This window comes from Oryx dammah, unplaced genomic scaffold (genome assembly GCF_014754425.2).
Source record: "Oryx dammah isolate SB20612 unplaced genomic scaffold, SCBI_Odam_1.1 HiC_scaffold_22, whole genome shotgun sequence".
In the NCBI taxonomy this organism is placed as follows: Eukaryota; Metazoa; Chordata; class Mammalia; order Artiodactyla; family Bovidae; genus Oryx; species Oryx dammah.
This window is the reverse complement of record NW_024070206.1, coordinates 2,527,388-2,545,599: the sequence shown is the minus strand read 5'-3', so window position 1 is coordinate 2,545,599 and position 18,212 is coordinate 2,527,388. Positions and strand designations below refer to the sequence as shown.

The 18,212-nt window shown below is 39.9% G+C and overlaps 1 non-coding gene across 1 annotated transcript; it reads left to right on the top strand.

Annotated features, from left to right (window-relative positions):
• The first annotated feature begins 2,983 nt into the window (after positions 1-2,983).
• Positions 2,984-3,055, top strand: TRNAS-GGA. Its single transcript has one exon. It is a non-coding gene; the product is annotated as a tRNA-Ser (tRNA).
• The last annotated feature ends 15,157 nt before the right edge of the window (positions 3,056-18,212 follow it).

The window sequence follows — 18,212 nt, the reverse complement described above, 5'->3', positions numbered from 1 at the left end:
CATCTTTCTAAATTCCATATATATGTGTTAGTATACTGTATTGGTGTTTTTCTTTCTGGCTTACTTCACTCTGTCTAATAGGCTCCAGTTTCATCCACCTCATTAGAACTGATTCAAATGTATTCTTTTTAATGGCTGAGTAATACTCCATTGTGTATATGTACCACAGCTTTCTTATCCATTCATCTGCTGATGGACATCTAGGTTGCTTCCATGTTCTGGCTATTATAAACAGTGCTGCGATGAAGATTGGGGTACATGTGTCTCTTTCAATTCTGGTTTCCTTGGTGTGTATGCCCAGCAGTGGGATTGCTGGGTCATAAGGCAGTTCTATTTCCAGTTTTTTAAGGAATCTCCACACTGTTCTCCATAGTGGCTATACTACTTTGCATTCCTACCAACAGTGTAAGAGGGTTCCCTTTTCTCCACACCCTCTCCAGCATTTATTGCTTGTAGACTTTTGGGTAGCAGCCATTATGACTGGTGTGAAATGGTACCTCACTGTGGTCTTGATTTACATTTCTCTGATAATGAGTGATGTTGAGCATCTTCTCATGTGTTTGTTAGCCATCCATATGTCTTCTTTGGAGAAATGTCTGTTTAGTTCTTTGGCCCATTTTTTGATTGGGTTGTTTATTTTTCTGGAACTGAGCTGCAGGAGTTGCTTGTGTATTTTTGAAATTAATTCTTTGTTAGTTGCTTCATTTGCTATTTTTTTCTCCCATTCTGAAGGCTGTTTTTTCACCTTGCTTATAGTTTCCTTTGTTGTGCAAAAGCTTTTAATTTTAATTAGGTCCCATTTGTTTATTTTTGCTTTTATTTCCATTATTCTGGGGGGTGGATCATAGAGGATCCTGCTGTGATTTATGTCAGAAAGTGTTTTGCCTATGTTCTCCTCTAAGAGTTTTATAGTTTCTGTTCTTACATTTAGATCTTTAATCCATTTTTATTTTATTTGTGTGTATGGTGTTAGAAAGTGTTCTAGTTTCATTCTTTTACAAGTGGTTGACCAGTTTTCCCAGCACCACTTGTTAAAGAGATTGTCTTTAATCCATTGTATAGTCTTGCCTCCTTTGTCCATAGGTGTGTGGATTTATCTCTGGGCTTTCTATTTGGTCCCATTGATCTATATTTCTGTCTTTGTGCCAGTGCCATACTGTCTTGATGACTGTGGCTTTGTAGTAGAGCCTGAAGTCAGGCAGGTTGATTCCTCCAGTTCCAGTCTTCTTTCTCAAGATTGCTTTGGCTATTTGAGTTTTTTTTGTATTTCCATACAAATTGTGAAATTATTTGTTCTAGCTCTGTGAAAAATACCATTGGTAGCTTGATAGGGATTGCATTGAATCTATAGATTGCTTTGGGTAGTATACTCATTTTCATTATATTGATTCTTCCATTCCATGAACACGGTATATTTCTCCATCTATCAGTGTCCTCTTTGATTTCTTTCACCAGTGTTTATAGTTTTCTATATATAGGTCTTTAGTTTCTTTAGGTTGGAGAAGGCAATGGCACCCCACTCCAGTACTCTTGCCTGGAAAATCCCATGGATGGAGGAGCCTGGTGGGCTGCAGTCCATGGGGTCGCTAAGAGTCGGACACAACTGAGCGACTTCACTTTCACTTTTCACTTTCATGCATTGGAGAAGGAAATGGCAACCCACTCCAGTGTTCTTGCCTGGAGAATCCCAGGGACGGGGGAGCCTTGTGGGCTGCCGTCTATGGGGTCGCACAGAGTCGGACATGACTGAAGCAACTTAGCAGCAGCATCAGTTTCTTTAGGTAGATATATTCCTAAGTATTTTATTCTTTTTGTTGCAATGGTGAATGGAATTGTTTTCTTAATTTCTCTTTCTGTTTTCTCATTGGTAGTGTATAGGAATGCAAGGGATTTCTGTGTGTTGATTTTATATCCTGCAACTTTACTATATTCATTGATTAGCTCTAGTAATTTTCTGGTGGAGTCTTTAGGGTTTTCTATGTAGAGGATCATGGCATCTGCAAACAATGAGAGTTTTACTTCTTCTTTTCCAATTTGGATTCCTTTTATTTCTTTTTCTGCTCTGATTGCTGTGGCCAAAATTTCCAAAACTATGTTGAATGGGAGTGGTGAGAGTGGGCACTCTTGTCTTGATTTTAAGCTCACTACCATTTCAACTGAATTTCATTCCTAAATGAGTAACAGAGTAATCAAAGGAATATTCAGTTCTGTGAGATTTATAGTCCTGTTCTGCTTTTAGAATTCTAAACTGTAGATGATAAAAAGAATGGAATATCCAAATTTTCTTGAAACAAAAAAAAAAAGGATAAAGGCCACACTTTCTTCTTTTGTTCCTCATTGCATGTGTTTGTTTGTGCCTTCCTTCTGCAGGAGAATACAGCTTTTCTAAGATGCATTGTGAAATTGAACACAGAAGGAGGTTTAGAAGAGGCCAGCAACAGGGACAAACAAGCCATCACAGGGCAGGACCCCGTTGTCAGGTAAAGGACCTTGCTAATGAAAAGAACAGTGAATGCCAGCAATGACTTAAATGGGACCCTCCAAAAATCCACTCCAAATTTGACTTTCTATATAAAGCCTTCTTCAAGATTTTCCATAACCTATATTAAAACATTTTAATGAATATCACATTGAGATGGAAGGAGGCCATTATAGTGAACATCCATTGTGTGGGGAATTTGCATTAACAGCCAAAAAGGTTTTGGTCTCTTGCTCCTTAGCAACTGCAAGTGATTTCTTGTAATTTTTTTTCCCCTACTTTAAGATGACCTTGTTCTTTTCCTTTCTAATTTAGAGTCCCAAGGGGAGGATAGTCTGAGAAAAGGGTTATTAACAAATGCCAGTTTTATGAATGCATTTATTGTCAAATATTCAGAAAGAGTCAACTAAACTGTTCCCTTTTACTCTCCGGGACGTTCTGAATGAGCGGTATTAAGTTTATGGGATCACCTTCTCCTAACAAAACTTAGGGGCTTCCCTGGCTTCCCTGGTGGCTCAAATGGTAAAGTGTCTGCCTGGAATGCAGGAGACCCGGGTTCGATTCCTGGGTAGGGAAGATCCCCTGGAGAAGGAAATGGCAATCCACTCCAGCACTCTTGCCTGGAAAATCCCATGGACAGAGAAATCTGGCAGGCTACAGTCCAGGGGTTGCAAAGAGTCAGACACGACTTAGTGACTAAAACAAAACAACAAAAATTGGACAGCAATGATACTGTCTAACAGTTGTGTAGTGTCTACAATATGCCAGGTACTGTTCCAAATGTTGTACATATATTAATGCATTTATACCTTATTTCAGTCCTATGAGGTCAGTGCTAATATTATCCCCATTTTACACATGAGGAAACTGAGGTGGAGACAGATTAAATAACTTGACAACGGTAATACTACTACTAAATTGTAGAAACAAGTGAAAACTGAGGCAACTTGACTGTTCTTAACTTATAAGCTAGAGGTTTCTCTTACTGCACTAAACTTTATGTTCCTTTGTCCAACTTGGCATTCCCTTCCAGGTAACTACTAAATAGAGATCAGCCCAGGATTTACTGGAGCTTATGAATTCTCAAGTCTAGAATACAAAAATTTTAATGTACTCTAGGAACTAGGTCTTCGAGGCCCCATTTTACAACTGAAGATCGTGAGAACAGTTACAAAACCGACACCCTGAAGAAGTAAGAATAGCAGCAGAAGTGGTGATCATCCTCGAGTCTCCTAGATGCTTTCAACCTTTTCTTTGATCCTGCACTGAATCTCAGAGTACTTTCAGACAGGGTTCCCTTGTCATATGTTTGGAAAACTTTTTTGTACTGATACAAAGAATTTCAATAAATGTTAGCTATTATATACCAGGAATATGTTAAGTGTATATAGTTTTTATATACAGTCTTTTCCCCTCTACAGCCGTGTCATGGCAAAAAGGTTCATACTCAGTGATGGTATGAGCCATGCTATGTAGGGATGCCTGAGATGAACAGGTCATAGTGAAGAGTTCTGACAAAGCATGGTCCCCTGCAGGAGGGAACAGCAGCCCACTCCAGTATTCTTGCCTGGAGAACCCAATGGATAGTATGAAAAGGCAGAAAGATATGACACGGGAACATGAGCCCTTCAGCTTGGAAGCTGTCCATAGTCTTTGTATATAGTCTTTAACTGATAATTATTATGCCTTTTGTAGGTGAGAAATCTTGTAGCCTCCAGAACTGTGAGAGAATAAATTTCTGTTGTTTTAAGCCACCTGGTTTCTGGTAAATTGTTACAGCAACTATAGGAAAATAGTACAGTTTGCACGATGCTTTCAAAGAGAACTAGGGCAAGCATCATGTGACCTGTCACTTCCTTATGGCCGCTGTAACAAGGCTACAAGTCTGACGTCAGCGTGTCACCAGGGCAGGCTTCCTCTGAAAGTGCTAGAGAATTCTCCCTTGTCTCTTCCAGTCTCTGGTGGCTCCAGGAGTTCCTTGGCTTGGGGCAGCATCACTCTAACTTCTGCCTCTGTCTTCACACCACATTCATGGTATCCCATAATCAGGAAATGGAGGCCAACTGCAGAAGACCTCATATGAGGAGGATAGACAACATAGCCTCAAAGTTATTTTTAACTGCAAAATGTTATATTTTAGTCCAAGCTTTACATTCTTCAAATGTAGGCTGAGGCAAATTTACGTTCACATAGCCTGTTGTGATAACTGAATGGCAGGAGGGATTCTTACTAATTATGTTAGACATGAAAAATTCATTCATATATCCAATTTATTGATGCTTTTAGTAGCTAAGTCTTGTCCACCCCTTTTGCTACCCAATCGACTATAGCTCGTTAGGCTCTTCTGTCCATGAAATTCTCCAGGCAAGAATACTGTAGTGGGTTGCTCTTTCTTTGTCAGGGATCTTCCCTACCCAGGAATCGAACCCATGTCTCCTGCATTGGCAACAGGATTCTTTACTACCGAATCACCAGGAAAGCCCTGTATCCAGTTTACATAAGCTAAAAATTAGACTTGTTGTAACTGGCAAATATTCACAAGCATAATTCAATAATAGGCTCAATCTTCTTTTATAAGAAAGCACCTTTCTAAGATAATTTTCTTAGCAGTGGAGTAAAACTATGTTTTAGAAACAAAAACACCAGATCATCATGACTCGGGTCCTTAATATTTTAGATGCCAGTGCTTTTTTATTTGACATAATAATAATAAAAAACCTTGAGATACTTCAACAGGCTTGCCAAAGAAAAACTTATTAACAAATTTCAGCCTACTATAATGTATCTTTCATGGTCAGGCAGCTCTGTGAAGTGAATTGAAGCTGACTCTTGTCAGTTTGGACATATTTTCATAATTCTCATTTTGTGCCCATTGTTCCTTGTTACTCTCCACAGTTCTAAAATTTGACAGTAGTTACCTGAATAATCATACTAATTATTATCACAAGGAATATTGCTTACAGTTTAGTGTAATTGCTTAGCTCTGTAATTTTCCATGAAGCCAATGGGATTTTAAAAAATCAGCAAGAATGGATTATAGAATTTAGAATGTCTCCTAAATTTCCTTCTGTTCTTCTCTAGTCTGCAAGAACTTAACTAATTTTCCTATTTGAAACTGGTCTCTATTGGTAAATAGTCATGTGTGTCTAAGAATTTTAATAGCATTTGCCCTCCTGACATACTTCAGCGTCTCACTCAATCTTATTTTTTCCTATAAGCTCAAATTCTTAAAAAGTGCTGATATCAACTATGCCACCACAACAGGGTAACCATGAATAGAAATAGTATATGCACATTATAATTGGATGTAACAAACTCAGAGGGGAAGCTAAAACTTATTCGAGTGAATAGTATCATTAATGATAATTCATATTTTTACATAAATTCATGAGTAACAAAGGATTCAGTGCAGTTGTTGTAGAATGAACTGCCATTCTCCCCAAATCCATAGATTAAAGCCTTAATCCCCAATGTGACTATATTTGGAAATAGGGCCTTGAAAGAGACAGTGGCCCAGTGTTAGAGTCGGCCTGGGTCACACAGAGTCAGACATGACTGAAGCGACTTAGCAGCAGCAGCAGCAGCAATCCCCAAGACAGGAGTCTGGTTTGTGGGTGGGGAAAATCCCCTGGAGGCGGATCCTCCAGTTTTCTAGCCTGGAAAACCCCATGGACAGAGGAGCCTGGAGGGCTATAGTTCATGGGGTCGCCAAAGAGTTGGACACAATTTAGCTACTAAACAACCATAAAGATTAAATGCTTTCCTTTGCATGCATGCAGGCTAAGTTGCTTCAACTGTGTCCGACTCTTTGCAATCCTGCGGACAGAGGAGCCTGCCAGGCAAGAATACTGCAGTGGCTTGCCATGCCCTCTTCAAATGCTTTCACATAGCTGCACCCTAATCCAATCTGAGCAAGATCTTTGTAAAAAGAGGAAGAGATGTCAGGGATGTGTGCAGATAGAGAAAAGACCAGATGGGGACCCAGGAAGAAGGTGGCATCCAACAAGCCAACGAGTGGCACCTCAGAAGAAGCTAACCGTACTGACACCTTGATCTTGAACTTCCAGTTTCCAGAACTATAAGAAAATATAAGGGTTTCCTCTGGTGATCGAAGCCACCCTGGTCATGCGTGCAGCGGGTCAGAAGTGTCAGAGATTCAGCTCTAGCGCCCGTGGTCATGATGGGCTGGCAGGGACCTCTCGTTGGCTCCTTTCTCTTCTTCCTCACCTCCCTACTCCTGTGTTGGCATTCCCTGGGACTACCTCCCAAGTAAACCACTTGTGCTGAACACTTGTCTTGACGTCATCTTTCAGGGAAACCCAAACCAAGAGAGTCTCGTAGGGTTTTCTGTGATTAACTGAAGTTCTAGATGAAAAGTATCGGCATTACCTGATGCTTCAAGACAGCCACTCAATAAATGTTGATTATTATAATGACATCGATTCTCAATCCTACTGAACTAACTTGTATTCTTTCTGTTCTTCCAGCGTAGATTTTAAATCCACTGCTTTCTCAGTTTCTCTTCCTCCTGCTCATATCTTCATAATAGCCCTTATGGATTTACCACTGAAGCTGGGAGAAGAGCACATGAAGACCAGCCGAGGGGCAGAGATTTATCAAAGGGCTCTGTGTCTTTCTGGCAAATGTGCTGCAGTAGCCTGTGCTGAGACTCTCCAGGGCCTGTGAACTGGCTCCAGCTCATAAGCTTCTCAGGTTCCTTCTTCACCGACTCCAGTTGTTTACGTTTTTCTAGAGTCAGAAATGCAATGTGGTTGGACAGGGGGATTCTGAGAGCAGCATCAGAAAATTACCAAAAAATATGCTTAGATTATCCAAAACAATTATGCACTCAATTGGCACTGTACGAGGAACACAGAGCTAGGAGTTCAGAGCCCTGGATTTTAGCCCTGGATCCTATTACTAACTGTGTGTACCTTGAGTAAGTCATTGAATTTCCTCTGCATTTCATATCAGATTACTCATGTGAACATCAATGGGTACATTAGGTTGTCTCAAAATGTTCTCACAACCCTAGAAGCCTGTGCTCAGTTGCTCAGTTGTGTCTGACTCTTTGCAACCCCACAGACTGCAGCATGCCAGGCTTCCCTGTCCTTCACTATCTCCCAGAGTTTGCTCAAATTCACATCCATTGAGTCGGTGATGCCATCCAACCATCTCATCCTCTGCTGCCCTCTTCTTTTGCCTTCGATCTTTCCCAGCATCAGGGTCTAAAAGCTTTTGATGCTTTTTAAGTCAATGTATGAATCTTCATGATACATTCATCTGCAAGGAGAAAAAGGCAGCCTGGAGCTGGAGTGTGAGACAACTATGAAAAAACTGAGGTGCTAACTTGCAAATTTAAAGTTTGGTCTTTAAAGAACTCACACAACTGGGAAGAGCATGAGATTTGACATAAGCAAAATATTCTAAATTATGACATGTATCCTTTGAAATGGTGATTTTTAACAGTCTGGTAGTGCAGTTCAGGGGTCCAGCCTGAGTCATGTGCTTCAGCAGCAGAAGTCAGTCACAAAGAGCCACAAAAGCTGAGGGTGAAAGGTGCTATACGTGGTGGTACGAAATACGATGTGTTGGATGGATTGTTGGACCCAAATCAATAAGCTGCTCCTTTTGGGGCTTGTACATGGAAATGCAAAAAATGGAACTGACTTGAAACCAAAACGAAACAGACTCATCTATTTCAGTTGGCCTAGATAATTAAAGAATGAGATTGACCCAAGAGCATGTATGATGGAAAGTAAATGGGTTTTTAAAGATTTTTCTTCAGCGCTGGAAAACACAACACAGGGCTTTCTTACGCCCTCCCATCAGCTGGTACAAAATTACCAGGTGGTTTTTCTAACACCCAAACTTGAAAACTCGGAGTTTCCTAAGCCATCTCCAGGGCCTTCAGGGAAGGAACGCATACACACAAGACAAAAGGAAGAAGGGAGCATCCCATGAAGCAGAGAGTACGCACACCCTCCCCCAAGAAAACAACAAACTCGGCACATTTCTTGCCACATCTGGTGCTTTCTGTCCTCTGCTTTAGCACGATCCACTTCCCGCCCTCCCCCCAGCCTTTCCATCAAACCTATTCAGTCACCAAAGCATGTTGCTTCTCATTTCCTATGTTTCTCTCTTGAATCATTTCTTTCTATTTTATAGTGAAAAGTGAAAAAGAAAGTGAAGTCACTCAGTCGTGTCTGACTCTTTGCGACCTCATGGCCTGTCGCCCACCAGGCTCCTCCGTCCATGGGGTTTTCCAAGAAGAGTACTGGAATGGGGTGCCATTTCCTCAGGTATCCCTCAAACTTCCACAACATTCTTGCAATTGGAATTTTGTCTTTACAATTTTTTTGATCAATCCAACAATATGTCATCAAATTAATATTTAAATCACTCTTAACTCATAAGGCGTGCCTACATGCATGCTCAGTCGCTTCAGTCCTGTCTGACTCTTTGCAAGCCTATGGACTGTAGCCCACCAGCCTCCTCCAGGCAAGGGTACTGGAGTGGGTAGCCATTCCCTCCTCCAAGGGGTCTTCAGAGCCAGGGATTGAACCCTTTTCTCCTGCACCTCCTGCATTGCAGGCTGATCCATACCCACTGAGCCACCGGGGAAGCCCCTTAACTCATAGGTTTCTGCTCAGAGCCGTGCTTCCCATCACCAACACGCTCAGGTCCAAACTTGCTGCCTGAGTCTTACTGTCAACTATTGCCCAGAAATAAACTACCTTTCTAGCTTTATGTCTCACCTCTACCTTCCAGCCAAGTTAGTTAAGTTAGTCTTTCTTCTAGGAATATTGAGCTTCCCATTGTTCTGGTTGGACTTATATTATTTAATTCTGCTTATAATGCTTTTTTAGTCTCTGAACTTCATTTATGTAGCTCTTCTCAGCTTCTAAATGCTCAACTCGTAACAACTCATTATTCTTCCAATAAGTCTTCCTAACAAACTGGTCACTTCAGAGATCAGTGTTAACAAGATACATACATTTATCAGAAATTTAAAGTGGAATATTTTGTAAATTGACTTATGTATACTTGTAGATGAATACATTCTACTTTTCAAGTAAATACGTATAAAATAAGTCAAACAGTCTTTACCATAATAAGTAAACCTATTATCTGGTTTTGGATGATAGAAATGTCACATTTATTGTGCTGATTGCACAATTCTAAATTTAGTGAAAATATGCATTAAACACAGGTGAATTTTATAGTATCTAAAATATACTTCAATAAAACTGTTGAAATTGTATTATCATGCCTAACTACAATAGTTTCTCAGATATATATGCTTAAAATATGAAATGTCACTAGCCAACATTGATCATTCATCTGGCTTTCAGCATATTACCCTACCCTCTAGGAATGTTTGTCTGAATTTTTGTTGTTTAGTCATTAAGTCATGTCCAACAATTTGTGACCCCATGGGCTGGAGCCCACCAGGCCCCTCTGTCCATGGTATTTCCCAGGCAAGAACACTGGAGTGGGGTGCCATTTCCTTCCGATCTTCCTAACCCAGGGACTGAACTCCCATCTCCTGCTTTGGCAGGCTGATTCTTCTTCTGCTGAGCCACCAGGAAAGCCCCTTTGTCTGAATTACAGAGTGAATATTGTACACGTTGGCATTATTTTCTTTTCCTTCACACTTATCAGGCTTTTTAAAATATGTGTAAAATTTATGTAGACTCCTCAAATATCCACTTATCGTATTTTCTGCCATGGCCATATTGAAAGGAACTGCGAGGAAAATTGGACCAAACTCATTTATATGTTTATACACACACACTTACACATGCACATGGTTTAACACAAAGGTTTGATTTGCTTTACTTGATTTTCATTTAAATCTGCTGTGAAGGGATCACAGCAGCTTCAGACAGAGCAAAGACAAATCTAAACTGAAGTCCTCCTCTGACAAACAGCTGTATTACAGAGTCAGTTCATTCAGAATGCCACCCAATCAACGCTGAATATTTGCCTCAGTCAATACATCGTTAACGTAATTCCTTTCTAATTGAACTTCCTCTATTCCAAAATCGACACCTTAGGAGTTATTATCACTCTGCTTCTGCAGAATGCTTCTGGTACAAGGCTGTTCAGAACCTCCCATCCGTCCTACTGCCAAAGTGTAGCGTCACTCATAGTGCCTCCTGCAGCTTACACCGTACCAGCGTATTTATTCTAGCATTTCACATTACATCTCTACATGGTCAATATGGTAATTTACTGAAAGTACACCTTTTCATTTAACTGGATAAAATGAATCAGCCAGTGCACACAGTCAGTTTTCATCAACGCCCTGCAAGACTAGAACCCAACTCTTCTAGTCCGGGAGTTTTCCTGGTCTCAACTTCTTTTTCACCCTTTGGTGCTTACAATTTTAAAAATTTATCTCTTCCTTAATTTAATTCCTCTCCCCAATAACATTTGAAGTTTCAGTGAGTGAAAAGTGGGAGTCCAGTGAAAAATGCGAACAAGCTCAAAAGTTGGGTTCTCTTTTCTAATCACCCAGACTTGAAACATCACCCTCATGGTTTTTCACTTTCCTTTCCTTGACTATACAATCTGATCAGCTGCTCTTGCTTGTATATTTTCTTTCAGAGACAACATGGTGGGGGAGGGGTGGAGGGAATAAGCAAAGGAGAAGGAAGTCCTAGAGTCAATGAGGACCTTCTATTCTGCTTCATTTCCACTTGATGAGAGCCTTGCCTCTCATCCTCTGGCATTTGGATTAGATCTTCACACCAGGAAGTAACAGGAAAATGATTATTCTTGTTGAAAGGTGGTGTGAAGATCTAATCAAAGGCGGATCTATTGTGGCTTACTGTTAGTGTTCCTAAAATTGTTCTGGCAGACCAGGGGCTGACTTGTGACCCCAAAAAGCTTGATTACAGGTGTCTGATCATACTTCAGGTAAGAAAAGCCATTTAGTGTGCTAAGTTCGTAAGCACTGCTGATGTGCTGCAGGAATTTCTATAGAATAAAGTATGTATATAGAAAAATAATATATGTAACTTAATAATAGCATCCATCACCTAAGAACAGTATTGTGTTATCTCTGTATAAGGGACTTTCGATATATACATAGCATTTTCCAAATCACAAGATGTACTGATGAAACTCAGCAAAGGGGCCTTTTCAAACTGTTAAGATATATTGAAAATTTTCTATCAAATTAAAAAGCATATAAGGAAAAATAGGTGGTTCCATTCCTATAACAAGGAACAGATATTTGCACTGCTGTATTATTTAAATATGTGACATTGTTTTAAAAGAAAAAAACATCCTACAAATTGCAATGGCATTCACATCTAAAATCACTGAAAATTGCAGAGTTTGATTATCTAAAGAAATCAAGTCCAAATGATAAAATGAATATACTTGTATTTAATTGGAATATTGTGAAGGTTAATGAAATCAAACAACCTTGAAAGAATGTAGGTGGTGGTTAATATACCACGTTGAATTTTTGTATTAATATTAAAAGAAAACGACCTGATTCATTTCTGTTTATTCCAATATTCAAACCAAGTGGAACTCCTGGGAATTATTAGAAAGACAAATTAAAACAACAGATGGACTTGCAGTTGCCTGCATAAGAATGTCTTTTCACAGAGTCTCCTGACACTTTCAGAGATTCTAAGGTGTTCTATTTAATTTCAAATAAAGAATACTACATTTTTTTCCTCTTCCCAGGCTGTCAATCTCTGAGAGCCCTAAAGAAAATGATTTGAAAACATCATGGAAGTATTTTCTCGGGTTTTTATAAGACTCATCTTGTAAGACAGGCATAAGACTCACTATTTTTTAATAATAGAAGAAAAAAGTGTAAACAGTTTCTATCTCCCAAAGTATGAATCTCCATTTTGGGTATTAAATGGGAGCAATTCTTTTTATAGAATACAATTTTGACATGGATTTTAAAGGCAAAATACCCAATTTACTGCCATTTCTTTATTTCATGTAATTAAAAGGTTTTATTCTTATTTTATGGGTCACTGAATTAAATCAGCGGTCAAATAGTGGCCGTGGTAGGACTTGACTCTCAATGTTTTGCCGTTTGACACTCAGTTCTATAGATAGGTTGTTTTGTTCTGTGTTGCTATTAAAGATGTTTTAAATATTAAGGGAATTATTCTTATTTTTGATAGATGATTCATGTAGACATCAAAAATACATAATGGGGCTTCTGCTGGCAGGAAAATGTCTAATTTCAAGGGGTTTAACTGTATGGATTGTGTTAAAGTCCGTGTAAAGAAAACCATGGGTTTATAAAACAAATTCTCAATATGGGTCCTTGGAATTTCTACTTCCTTTAGTTGCAAAATGGCTTTCTTTTCTGACTGAATCTCTTTCTGAGAACAACCAGAAAGGCTGGATTTTTTGTTTTAATCTGCCTGAAAGCATCAGCGAGGTAAAAAGGGGCTTAAGGGATCACAGTTCCAGAAGAAATGAAAGTACAGAAGCGAGCCCAGCATTCAGCAGCACTTTTCTCTGAGGAATTTGTTGGTTCTCCAGAGGTGGTGGGAGTTGAGAAGCTGGGCAGACATGTGGCGCTATGCAACTGGGAGCAAGCAAAGAGTTTGAATACATGGTCCACCAGGAAGAAGGAGCTCTTACAAACACTCTGGACTCTCAGGAGTCACCGATGGGGGCTGTATATGAACAGGAAGTGCACGCTCAGTTGTGTCCGACTCTTTGCGACCCCACGGACTGTAGCCCACCAGGCTCCTCTGTTCAAGGGATTTCCCAGGCAAGAAAACTGGAGTGGGTTGCCGTCTCCTCCTCCGGGGGAGCTTGCCGATGTCTCTGGCATCTCCTGCATTAGTGGGTGGATTCTTTACCACCACGCCACCAAATAAATCAGCTCTCAAGAGACTGAAATCCACCTTGAACTCAGATAAATTCTTGACTGGATTAAGGGCATATTCCTTAGCTCAAATGCTTACCAAAAGCAAAACTAAGTACCCTCTAGACAAACACATTATTATCTCTAAATATTTTAATAATTTATATGGAACACCTAGTAAAAATTTCCATTGCAGTCCATGAGACAAAATAACAGAATGAACCCAAAAAAGAAAAGGAAAAAACCTGAATAGCAGAAACAGACACAAAATATAGTCAAGGTATCCAAAGTGAAATTTTAAGTAACTATCATCAATATGCTAAAATACAATAGTCCCCCTTTCTCCATGGTTTTGATTTCTACAGTTTCAGTTACCTGTGTTCAACCATGGTCTGAAAATATGAAATGAAAAATTACAGAAATAAACAACTTATAAGTTTTAAATTTCAAGTCGTTCTGAGTAGCATGATCAAATCTGAAGACATTCAGCTTTGTCCTGCCCAGGACTTGAGTCATTGCTTTGTCTGGTCATCCATTAGTCATTTAGTAGTCATTTCAGTTATCAGATAGTCTCAGTACTGCAGTACTGTTCAAGCAAACTTCATTTTGGTTAATAGTGGCCTCAAAGTTCCAGAGCAGTGATGCTGGCTATTGAGACGTGCCAAAGACAAGCTGTAAAGTGCTTCCTTTGGGTGAAAAGTTGAGAGTTCTTGACTTAACAAGGAAAGAGAAAAAAAAAAAATCATATGCTGAGGTTGCTAAGATCAATGGTAAGAAAGAGTTTTCTCTCCATGAAATTGTGAAGGAAAAATTAATGGGTGGTAGTTTTGCTCTTGCACCTCAGATTGCAAAAGTTATGGCCACAGTGTGTGACAACTGCTTAGTTAAGATGGAAAAGGCAATGAATTCATACAATAAGATATTTTGTGAAAGAGATAAAGAGATCGCATTCACATAACTTTTACTGCAGTATATTGTTACAATTGTTTCATATTGTTATTATTGTTGTTAATCTCCTACTGTGCCTAATTTATAAATTTAACTTTATCATAGGCATATACACACAGGAAAAAACAGTATATATAGGATTCTGCACCATCCAAGGTTTCAGGTGTCCATTACTGGTCTTGGAATGTATCTCCCTGTGAATAAGGGGGGACTACTGTTTAGATAACATAATAAAAATCTTTATCAGAGAACTGGAAACAATAAAAAAAGAATCAAATGAAATTCTACAACTAACCACTGTAATAACTAAAGGAAGAATTAATAGATGGGTTTGACAGCAGATTAGATAAACCAGAAGAGATGATCCATGAAGTGAAAGATAATTCAATAGAAGGTGTGAATGAAAAACACAGAAAAAAACTCATGGGATGTAAAAAATACAGTAAAAAGGTAAAAAAATAAAAATAAAGGTTGTAATTAGAGTCAGGGAGAAAGAAGGAAAGGGAATGGAAGAGAGGCCGTTTTAGAAGAGATCATTCCTGGGAAATTTCTGACACCAATAAAAGTAAGAAATCACAGAGTTAAGAAGTTCTGTGTACAGAATCATATAAAAATCAGGAATAATATATTCTCCTAGAAATAAAGATGATGACTTCTTTAGGAGAAAAGAAACCGGAGAAGAGCATGGGGAGTCTTGTAGTTTGGGCAATAGTCTTTTTCTCCATCGGGGTACTTGACCTAGGTACAAAGATGTATTCAGTTTGCGAAAATTCAATGTGCTGCACACTGACAATCTGAGCATTTTTATCTTATGTATTTTACTCTTCAAATTGTAGTTTTTAAATGTATATTAACAAAGTTACTAACAATAATGTGGCCATACAAATCCCCAAGCAGGGTTAATACAATGGAAACCATCCCTAGGCGCCACACAGAAAAAATTCTGAAAACAAAATCCAACCATATGCTGTTTACAAGACATACATCTTTAATCAGAGGACAAAGAAAATATGATGGTAGACGGATTTAAAAAGGCAATTAGGGCCAATTTTCATCAAAAGAAAGCTTATGTAACGATACTGATATCATGCAAGATAGACATCAAGGCATAAAGCATTACTAGATACAGAGAGAGACACTTCTTAATGATATGTCAATTCACTAAGAAGATAAAACAATTCTAAATTTGTGTACAATCCACGAGGTAGTGTCAACTTATGGGAAGAGATATTTTAACAATCTCTTTTTATAGCAGACAAAATAAGCAGACCAAAAAAAAAAAAAATGTTAGACTACAGAGACTCTGAACAATTATACATACAATCCAAATGTCGATTCTGACATATGTGAAGCATGATAGAGAGTACATATGATTTTCAAGTACTCATTAAATACTTCATGAAACTGACTATGTGGTCATTTTACAAACGAGGAAGTTGAACTGTCACTGGGAGCAACAGAAATGAAACAACAGGATGGAGAGTATGACGTGACAGAGCTTTCATCAGAACGCACACCTGGGTTCCAGTCCTCGGGGCTGCAGTTGCCTCAACTTAACTGATCAAGACCTACGGCACATTCTGGGCTTCTAGGTGGTAAAGAACCCACCTGCTGAGCAGGAGACATGGGCTTGATCCCTGGGTTGGGAAAATCCCCAGAAGGAAGAAATGGCAAGTCACTCTAGTAGCCTCGCCTGGGAAATCCCATGGACAGGGGGCTGGCGAGCTACAGACCATTGGGTTGCAAAGAGTTAGACATGGCTTAGGGACGAAACAGTGAAGTATATTCTAACAAATGCTTTGCAACTGATCTTCTGGCTGCCTAGGCGAGAAGCAGCTGCTATGGAGATTTTACTATAGAAATAAAGAAAAACCTCTAAAGAGTGTCATTTTCTATTCTAACTAGGGGTAAGAACAGTGTCATATTGGGCAAATTCAGCATCACAAATCCACTGAGAATGGCTTGCAATTCATATTTGACAACATGATTAGGGTGTAATGACTCCAAAATAGCGCACGCGCGCACGTGTGTGTGTATGTGTGTGCAAAGTCACTGCAGTCGTGCCTGACTCTTTGCCACCCTATGGACTGCAGCCCACAAGATTCCTCCGTCCATGGGATTCTCCAGGCAAGAATACTGGAGTGGGTAGCTACCGGGGACCAGCCCTGGTTGGATCCAGGGTATCCAAATCATGACGGCGTTGGTGACTGAGATTTATTTATTTAGAGATATAGAGAGAGATAAAGAAAGAATGTTGCAGTTAAGAAAATAGAGGAGAGAAAGAGGCTGATATTCCTTGGCTTACGCAGAAAGCCAATAAAACCCCCAAGACAAGGGACTGCACTGTTCATGTAGGCCGCAGGGGCCCTCCCGGTCTCCTGAGGGAATGAAGATGCAGAGCGCCTTCCCATTCAGGTCTTAGAAGCCCAGGCAGATAAGTGAATATGGAGGGCCCCTGTGCTCCAAGGGATCAGCCTGAAAAAGAGAGTAAGAGAGAAAGGAAGAAAGAATTCACACGGGGGAACCAGGCTTTCATGGAACTGCTCCGTCACTTTATTTTTCAGGGAAGCTTTTATACTTTGGGTTGTACATAGAGATAAATGTAAGAAACAGAGTCATGCAGGGTTAGCAGCTCTGACTCTTATCGAGACCAGGCTTTCTTTCTGCATACCTATCTGTATACACAGGTCTTAGGTGATTTACATAATCTTCTGGCCAGGAGGCCTATTAGCATTTTATGACCCTTGTCTGATAAGGGTCAGTCAACCAGAAAACTTCAGTTCAGTTCAGTTCAGTCGCTCAGTCGTGTCCGACTCTGCAACCCCATGAATCGCAGCACGCCAGGCCTCCCTGTCCATCATCATCTCCCAGAGTTCACTCAGACTCACGTCCATCAAGTCCGTGATGCCATCCAGCCATCTCATCCTCTGTGGTCCCCTTCTCCTCCTGCCCCCAATCCCTCCCAGCATCAGAGTCTTTTCCATGAGGCAACTCTTCACATGAGGTGGCCAAAGTACTGGTGCTTCAGCTTTAGCATCATTCCTTCCAAAGAAATCCCAGGGCTGATCTCCTTCAGAATGGACTGGTGGGACTCTCAAGAGTCTTCTCCAACACCACAGTTCAAAAGCATGAATTCTTCGGCGCTCAGCCTTCTTCACAGTCCAACTCTCACATCCATACATGACCACTGGAAAAAACAAAGCCTTGACTAGATGGACTTATTTGCCCTAAAAGTGTTGTTCTTTCCAAAGTCTGGTGCCACTCTCAGAAAGCACTAAATAAAGTTACTTTCTTGCATAGCAAGGATACAATGATTTATAACAAAAAAAGAGGAGTACAGTGATTTATAACAAAGAGAAAATTCATTAACTCAAAAGTCTAGTATTGCTAACATCAAAACTACTATATTCCTTTTCTACATCCCAGTTACATTGATTAATATCCTCCCAAGTGCCTAAAAGATAAAGGATATGGAGGCCTGGCGGCAATCATTAACTCAACAATGAGACCCTTCACCAATATAATTCTCAGCTCTTTAAAAGGCTCTATATCTTTAAGATGTTTTAAGCTTCCCATGCCTCTCGCGGTTGGTTGGGAGGCTGTAAACAATCACATGCGTAGTTGTAAAAGTCCGGGTAAACCTGTCAGGCAAGTTAGAGAGCCATCAGAGGAGTTTGAGCTGCGACACTCCTTTTATATGCAGGAGACTATTAACTGGAGCTCTAAGTTAATTTTCCAGAGAAAGGTGGTCGGGGATAGCCCGCTGTTAATGTCAGAAGAGTATGGTATAGCAAACAGTAAACAGACAGATTTTGGTTTTGGGGTAGATGCTCGAGCAGATCTAGGGCATCCCTTTGAGTCCTGATCCACCTTGCCTGCCAGGCTCTTCTGCATGACCTTGTCATGGGTGTGATCAGGGAGTGC